We start from the raw sequence: 8,985 nt of genomic DNA, 5'->3' as shown, positions 1-8,985 counted from the left end.
TCTGATTTCTCTGCTCCTCTGGCTGGTGATTTCGCTGCTCTGGAGATTGGTTTCTCTGACGCGGGTCTTCGGCTGACTTCTCTGGTCTGGCTACAGAGTTATGCTAAAAACACCCTCTTTAGCCCCGAAATCTCCAAAATTATATTCTTCCATCTAAAAACCTAATCCTCATGCGAAGCATCAAACAAAGGAACGTCCTGAGCTAGTAGTTTGCATAGAGGTTGGCTAATTTTAGAGAAATCTTTAATAAAACGTCGATAAAAACCGGCGTGACCTAAGAAACTCCTAATCCCTTTGACATCAATAGGGGGTGGCAACTTTTGGATTACCTCCACCTTAGCTCTGTCGACCTCTAGTCCATGCTTAGACACCACATGACCCAAGACAATCCCACGAGTAACCATGAAATGACTCTTTTCCCAACTCAAAGTTAGGCCACTTTCAATACACCTTTTCAACACAACATCAATCTTAGTCAAACAATCATGAAAAGACTGCCCAAAAACCGAAAAATCATCCATAAAAACCTCCACGCATTTACCAATCATATCAGAGAATATGGACATCATGCATCGTTGAAACGTCCCGGGCGCATTGCACAATCCGAACGGCATCCTCTTCCATGCAAATGTCCCAAAAGGCGTGGTGAATGCAGTCTTGACTTGATCTTCCGGTGCGATTGCGATTTGGTAGTATCCTGACAAACCATCTAGAAAACAATAAAAATCATGTCCTGCTAAACGGTCTAACATTTGATCAACAAAAGGAAGAGGAAAGTGATCCTTTTTGGTGACGGCATTGAGTTTCCTGTAGTCGACGCACATCCGCCATCCCGTGGTAGGGCGCGTCGGTACCAACTCCATCTTGTCATTGCGCACAACCGTCATTTCTCCTTTCTTTGGCACGACATGCACCGGGCTCACCCACTCACTATCGGCAACTGAATAGATAATCCCTTCGGCAAGAAGCTTAAGGATTTCCTCGCGCACAACCTCCATCAGCATAGGGTTCAAGCGTCGCTGGGCATCTCGCTTGGGTGTAGCTCCTTCTTCTAGGTTGATCCTGTGCATGCATGTGGCTGGACTAATGCCACGTATATCACCTATGCTCCATCCCAGCGCTGCTTTGTTTCTCTTCAACACCTCGAGCAGCGCCTCTTCTTGCTCTAGAGTCAGAGTAGACGAGATGATGACTGGCTTCTCATTTCCGTCTTCTAAAAAGACGTACTTGAGATTGGTTTGGAGTTCCTTCAATTCGAGTGCTGGTTTCTTTGCCCCCACCTGTTCCTCCTCTAAGCTGGGCAATGCAGGTTTGGGCAGTGCAAGATTGCTGGGCAGGTCAGCGCTGCCAGGGCTGAAGTCAGAGCAGCGAAGCTCTCGCGTCAGAGCAACGCCGAACTCTTCAGCTTCTCGCGCTAGTTCTTCCATGTCTGCTGATCCAGCGCAAACTTCCTCGCATTCCTGCTCCTGTAAAAATACCTTCTCAACCAAGCCATTAATAGCATCTATATATGAGCATTCATTCATAAGGTTGTCCGAAGGCATAGCCCGATTTTCATGCACCGAGAAAGACACCGACTCCCCCAACACTGACATTTTAATAGTTCCATTTTTTACATCAATCAACGTGTTAGTGGTCGCCATAAAGGGCCTTCCTAATAGCAAAGTATGATCTCTACCATTCTCGTGCACATCCCCAATCTCCAGTACGACAAAATCAACGGGCACTATCAGACCCCCGACTCTAACTAGGATATCTTCTACTATACCACGGGGATACCTGACGGACCTATCAGCAAGTTGGAGGCACATGCGAGTAGATTTTAAATTACCTAACTCTAATTGTTGATAAATAGAGTAAGGCATCAAGTTAATCCCAGCCCCCAGATCCAACATACCCGTGGCTTCCTTACCATTTCCCAAAGCAATATTAATCACAAAACTACCTGGATCGCGTTGCTTGGGTGGCAAAGATTGCTGCATGATTGCGTTTGCAACTTCGGAGACCAACACCTTCTCATTGTCACCGAACCTTCTTTTGTTGGATGCCAATTCCTTGAAGAATTTCACATATGCAGGCACATTTCGGATCACATCAAGAAAAGGCAAATTCACATTTACCTTGGCCAACATGTTGTAGAATTCTTCAAACTGACGGTCCTGCTTCTCGTTTCTCAATCTGTTCGGAAAAGGAATCGGTGGTCGATATGGTGCAGTAGCTTTGTGGAGCTTGACCTCCTTCTCATTCTCTCCTTCCTTTTGCTTGTCTGCCGTCTCTCCATCAGTCGGGCTGGTCAGCGCTAAGCTCGGCAACTCTGGTCTAGGCTGGACAGAACTCGGCAGCTCTGCTCTGGTCACGGTAGAGCTTGGCTGCTCTGTGCTGGTCAAGGTAGAGTTCGGCTGCTCTGCACTGGTCAAATTAGGAACCTCCACTTTGTTATCCACCATCTTACCACTGCGAAGAACAGTTACAGCAAGAGCTTGATGCGTCTGAGCAGGTTGACCATGAAACTTCCCGGGTTGTTGTTGTTGTTGGATTTGATTCAAGGCACCGGAAAGTTGTCCAACCGTAGTCTCGAGCCTTTTGATCGTAGAAGCTTGAGACTCTATACTTTGTTTGCTCATCTCCATAAAGGCTTGCAGTGTTTCTTCGAGCGTGGATTTTTGTGGTGGAATCGACGGCGCATTCTGTTGCGGAATGGATTGCTGTTGTTGGTATTGTGGTCTGTATGGTTGAGAAGGCCCCTGCGGTGGTGGGAAATACTGTTGTTGTTGATAGCCCATCTGGGGTGGTCGACGGAATTGATTCCCCCCAAAATTTTGATTTCCCCATCCTCCATTCGGCTGACTCCTCCATCCTCCAACGATATTTTTTGGACCTTGATTCATGCTCTGGCCATATGGTCTGTTCTGCACTTGATTGTAGGTTTGGAATCCTTGTGCTGCATAGACCTCAGCTTGTCCTTCCGGGGTAAACTCTCACATTCTATGGCACTCATTAGCTCCATGGCTGAAATCTCCACAGATACCACACGGCTCAACATAATGTATGGCTGGGTTCTGCGGAGTTGACATTGGCAGAGCTAGATTCGGTTGAGTTATCATCGGCGGCGCTGAGCTCTGAACTGGAGAATTTTCCATCTTTTCCATCTTGAGCTGTTGAACTTCTCGCATGATCGAAGCCAATTGTTACTGCATCTCGAACTGATTTGTCACAGCACTGGCTTCAACTCTTCTTCCACGGACGGACTTCTGTTGGGAGCTTTCGGCCAAGGTCTTGAAAATTTCTTTCAGGTCTGCAGCTGTCTTCCGAGCTATGTTTCCTCCTGCCGTGCTATCCACCATAAATTGGGCAGTTTGTACTAACCCATCGTAGAAGAACTGCACCAACATGACATTAGTGAACTGATGTTGAGGGCATTGGCGGATGAGTTCTTCATATCTTTCCCAAGCTTCATGCAAAGGTTCGTCCGCTCCTTGGGTGAACTCCATTATTTTCGTTCTCAGCTCCTGTGTCTTGTGACTTGGGTAGTATTTCAGCATGAATTTTTCACAAGCATCTCCCCACGTAGTGATAGAGTTGGGCGGCAGAGATAGCATCCACGTCCTCACCCGGTCTTTAAGTGCGTAGGGGAAGCACTTGAGCTTGAGTTGATCCTCCGTAAGAGTAAGTAGAGGGATTGTTTGCACTTGTGTGCAAAAATCCCGGATGAATTGCAGCGCATCCTCGCTTGGCATCCCGTGGAACACCGGCAGCAGATTCAAATCATTAGGTTTGAGATTGTAGTTTCTCACAACAGCGGGAAGCACGATTGCCGACGTGTTGGTATCTCCAATTACCGGCCTGGTGAAGTTTCCCATATATTCCGTGTTCTTGGCCATCTCCTTCTTTTCCTTGTTTAAATTCTGCTTGGTGCAAAAATTGGCGGAGCTGGCCTCCTCCTCTTTAGTGTGTTTTGCCGTGGCTGTCGTGTGCTCTGTATCGGCAGAGCTGGCGTCCTCTCTCGTTGACTTCTCTGAAGGCTCCGAGTCAGAGCTGGCTGGCGAATCTAGTTCCTCCTCTCCTTCACTCTGCTCGGGTAGTTCAGAATCAAAGTAGGACTTGGCAGAGCTGGCTTCTTCCTCTTCTACAATCTGCTCTGGAACTTCAGGTTCAGAGTCAGAGAAGAAATCTTCAGTTTTGTCACGTGTTTCTCCGTCAGAACTGGAGTTTGAACCCTCTGCTCTGTCGTTCCCGATCACTGATAAACACTCATTTTGCATGGTTTTTATGGTTTATATTCTGTAGTTTAAGTCAATTTTACACCCGTTTTATTATTGTTTGGAGTTCATTTGCTATTATTTCGAGATTTCACGGTTGGGTGTAGTTTTGATTGTTTGGATGCAGAATTGAGTGATATTGGAGCATGGAGTGTAAGGAACATGTTGGAGAAAAGAGTTTTTGAGAGTTTCGAGCCCAAAAATCGAGAAAAGACGAAAATTCTGGAGTCGGGACGGAAAAGGAGCAACTCGGCGGTCAAAGGGCGTTGACCGCCGAATTTTGATGATTTAAAGAGGGAAAACGGCGACCCAGACGGCGACCGCCGGCCAGGTCGCCGAAATCTCTGTTGGACATTTACTCTTCGGATGGAAAAACGGCGATCGCCGTTTTCAAGGGTTAAATGGCCAAAAATCGGCGACCAAAACGGCGACCGCCGAACGGGTCGCCGATTTGTCCGCGTGTTTTGTTTTCTTCCGCGTTTTTACGTTTTTTCGAATTAGAACTTGGTTTTTCACCCTAAGACTATAAATAGGTCCTCTTTAGACCTATCTAGGGTTCCCACCTTTAGTTTTTCAGTTCTCAACTTTCATATTTCAGTTTCATAGCTTTAGAACTTTTTAGCTTTCCAGTTTTCAAGGCTTGGATCAGGATTGAAGATTCAAGTCGCTACAATCGTTTTATTACGGGTTTTATATAATTTGTTTTTACAATTGCTTTCAATTTAATTACGTTTATGTTTGATTTTATTATGTCTGGCTAATTCTTTTAATCTGAACCTAGGGTTTGTATATAGCTGATTGATTATGTGTTTTTGATTTATTGATATCAATTTGCCCTCCAACTTATGATTCATGATTCCTGGTGCTTAATCTCTTGTGAATTATCTGATCAATGATTTACATGTCTAGCTGTTCAGTTTGAGTCTTGAATGCGATAATTGTTCAGCCGATTCAGGAATGCATGATATAGTGTTAGCCTTGAGTCTTGAATGCGATAGGTGAAGCTATAGGAAGCTATTCTTTATGTGCTATTGGGAGTTAATGTATTCCTTGGAGTCTTGAATGCGAAAAGGGATTAATTAATCTACATTCATAGGTGGTCGTTAGAGACGCTTGTGATTAACATAGTGATCTTTCATCAGGGTTGGATTAAAATTGGTAATTGAATCAATAGGTTGAGTGCATATAGTTGATTAGTGAAAATACATCCCTAGGGTCAGACTTTTCTTATATTTGAGTTAATCGTCATAGTTTTTATGCTCTTTAGTTTTAATTAGTTAATTTAGTTCAATAGTCACCTTCAATTTCGTTTTACTTGCATACTGTGAAAGTTTGTGTAGGAAATAGATAAAGTGATTTCGTGTTACAATCCCTGTGGATACGATATCCGATTACTGTTTATACTACGATTACACCGTGTTAGTTGCGGTATTTTTGTTGCTAATAAAAATAGTGATCAACTTTTTGGCGCCGTTGCCGGGGATTGTTTAGATTTTACTTTAATATTTCCAATAGGACTTAATAGTACTGCAAGATTTATTTGTTTTTATTTTTATTTTCTGGCTTTTATAAGTTGTGTTTCTGTAGGTTGCATATGAACACACGATCTCACGAGACTCCTCTCTTTGAGTTCGACCCTGATATCGACAAGACCTTGCGCAATCTTAAGAAGCAACAGAATCAAGTTGAGGATAATACGATGGCTACTCCAGAGCAAATCCAAATTCGAGCTCTGCAAGAGCAGTTGAAGAAGCTGCTTGACGCACAGGAGACGAGAGAGGCTCCGAAACAACCAGCCATCAATGAAGCGTTCATACCACAGTATGTATACCAGGAGCCCCCACGTGTGAACGTTACCAACTTTGAGCTGAAAACGGGTCTGATCACGATGGTTCAACAGAGCCAATATGGTGGACAGGCGATCGAAGACCCTAATGCGCACCTGGCGCATTTCCTGGAGCTGTGTAGCACGGTGAAGATGAATGGTGTCCCTGATGACATTATCCGTCTTCGTCTTTTTCCCTTTTCACTGCGGGATAAGGCGAAGTCGTGGTATCATACGCTGCAGCTGGGAAATAATGTTGTGTGGGAGGACTTAGCTCATGCGTTCCTACGCAAGTTTCATCCGCCTGGCCTTACGTTGAAATTGAAGATGGACATCGTGCAGTTTCAACAGTACGATGGAGAAAAGCTAGCGGAGACTTGGGAGAGGTACCAGGAGAAGCTCAGAAAGTGCCCAGGCCATGGTTTTGATGAAGGTACGCTAGTGATCATGTTCTACAATGCCTGCGGGGAGCGTACAAGGATGCATATGGATACAGCTGCAGGTGGCTCTCTACTCCAGAAAAGCAGCTCTGACGCATGGAGCATTATTGATAGTATGGCTTCTACGAGCTACCAATGGCCATCTGAGCGTATGCAATTGAAGAAGGCTGCAGCTGCGTCTAGTTCTGATCCGATGGCAGCAATGGTGACTCAACAGGCAGTGATAGCTACACAGCTAGCAGAGCTGACTTCAAAAATTGGTGAGCTGAATGTTGGACGTCATGAGCAAGCTGTGATAGATCCGTCATGCATGGAAGATGTCAACTATGTGAATGGCAGAGGCTATGGGAATTTTCAGCGAGGACAGCCAGGGATGTATAACAGAGGTCAGCCATATCAGCAGGGTCAGCAGCAGTTTCAGCCAGGAGCACGCCCGCATCCGAATCTTTCTTACGGCAATCCGAACAATGCTTTGCAGCCTCCACCTGGATTTTCTGTTTCTAATGGAGGAGTCATCAATGAGCCAAAGAAGGATTCGATGGAGGACATGATGAAGCAGATGCTCACAAAGATGACTGGAATGGAGGTGAATGTTGGAAATAAAATCTCTAACATGGAGAATAACTTCTCAGCACTTTCTAAGCAGGTACAGATGTTAGAGAATCAAGTTGGTCAGATGGCTAACCAAGCAGCTGCACAGCACAAGCCGGGCCAATTTCCTAGCAACACTGAGATTAATCCTAAAAATCAGTGTAATGCGATTCATCTAAGGAGCGGAACTCAATATCAAAATCATTCAGAGCTGCAGGATGAAAAAGGAAAAGGTGTAGAGATGGATGAGGAGGATGATGTGGAGACAATTGTTTGTGATCCGCCGCCTACTTCTAAGGCGTCGAGTTCTTCTGCTATCAAGGAGCCCAATCCTACTCCTACATTTCCCAGGCCAGAGTACAAGCCTGTAGCGCCTTTCCCGAATCGCCTGGGAAAGCCAAAGATGGATGCAAAGTTAGCCAAGTTTATGGAGGTATTCTCAAAGCTGCACATTAATATTCCTTTACTTGATGCTTTGAGAGATATGCCAGGATATGCCAAGTTCCTCAAGGATGCAGTCTCCAACAAGAAGAAGTTGGGGAAATATGAGACGATCAACCTTTCCGAGGAATGCAGTGCTGTGCTACAAAGAAAGCTACCATTGAAGCAGAAGAATCCTGGCAGCTTTACCATAGCTTGTGTGATTGGAGGGCAGAATTTCTCCCGTGTTCTTTGTGATTTAGGGGCAAGCATCAATTTGATGCCTCTCTCTATTTTCAAACGGTTGGAGATTGGAGAAATCAAGCCTACATCTATTGCCTTGCAGATGGCAGATCGTTCCCTTACTTATCCCAAGGGAGTGGTGGAGGATGTTCTAGTGCAGGTGGAGCAGTTTATCTTTCCTGCAGATTTCGTAGTGTTGGACATGCCGGAGGACAAGAATACTCCATTGATCTTGGGGCGTCCGTTTCTAGCTACAGGCCGAGCGTTGATAGATGTTCAGGAGGGAGATCTGACTTTCCGTGTCAATGATGAGAAGATGACATTGTCTATCTACGATGCGATGAAGAAGCCAGCTGAGCCACATGTGGAGGATTGCAATCTAATAGATACTGTGGTGGATTTTCCTGCAGCTGTAGAGGATCCTTTGGAGGAGTGCATCACACAGTCCTTATATCCTTATTCCGATCTTGATGAGGCGTGTGATGAGATTTTAGATTATATTGCAGAGCTGGAGGCCGTAGAGAGCCATCCCATCGATCCTGTGCCTTACATGGATATTCACAAACCTGTTGATGGGGGAAGCAGGTCAAAGGAAAAGGGAGCTGATTTTCCTGCGCCAGCTGCAGCTACAGCTGCACCCAAACTTGAGCTGAAGCCACTTCCTGAGCACTTGAGGTACCAATTTTTGGGTGAGAATGAAACGTTTCCTGTTATTGTGTCTGCTTATTTATCTCCGTTGGAGTTGGAGAAGTTGATGCGAGTGTTGAGGAAATACAAGTCTGCTATAGGATGGTCTATTTCTGACATCAAAGGAATTAGTCCTTCTATTTGCATGCATCGTATTTTACTAGAGCAGGAATACAAGCCTAAGGTGCAGCCGCAGCGACGTTTGAATCCGGCTATGCAAGAGGTTGTGATAAAGGAGGTGCTCAAATGGTTGGATGCCGGCATTATTTATGCCATCTCTGATAGTGAGTGGGTGAGCCCAACTCAAGTTGTCTCCAAGAAGGGAGGCATGACTGTGGTCAAGGAAGAGAAAGATGAGCTTATAGCGACGAGGCTGGTCACAGGATGGCGCGTGTGCATTGATTATCGAGCTTTGAATGCAGCCACACGTAAGGATCACTTCCCTTTGCCATTTATTGATCAGATGCTTGACCGCTTGGCAGGATATGAGTACTATTGTTTCTTGGATGGGTACTCGGGC

General features: G+C 45.3%; 1 non-coding gene across 1 annotated transcript; it reads left to right on the top strand.

The window, feature by feature from the left end:
• Positions 1 to 3,402: 3,402 nt before the first annotated feature.
• Positions 3,403 to 3,508, top strand: LOC131002058 (small nucleolar RNA R71). The gene has a single exon (XR_009094139.1). It is a non-coding gene; the product is annotated as a small nucleolar RNA R71 (small nucleolar RNA).
• The last annotated feature ends 5,477 nt before the right edge of the window (positions 3,509 to 8,985 follow it).

Source organism: Salvia miltiorrhiza, chromosome 8 (assembly GCF_028751815.1).
Source record: "Salvia miltiorrhiza cultivar Shanhuang (shh) chromosome 8, IMPLAD_Smil_shh, whole genome shotgun sequence".
In the NCBI taxonomy this organism is placed as follows: domain Eukaryota; kingdom Viridiplantae; phylum Streptophyta; class Magnoliopsida; order Lamiales; family Lamiaceae; genus Salvia; species Salvia miltiorrhiza.
This window is presented reverse-complemented; position numbering and strand designations above follow the sequence as displayed.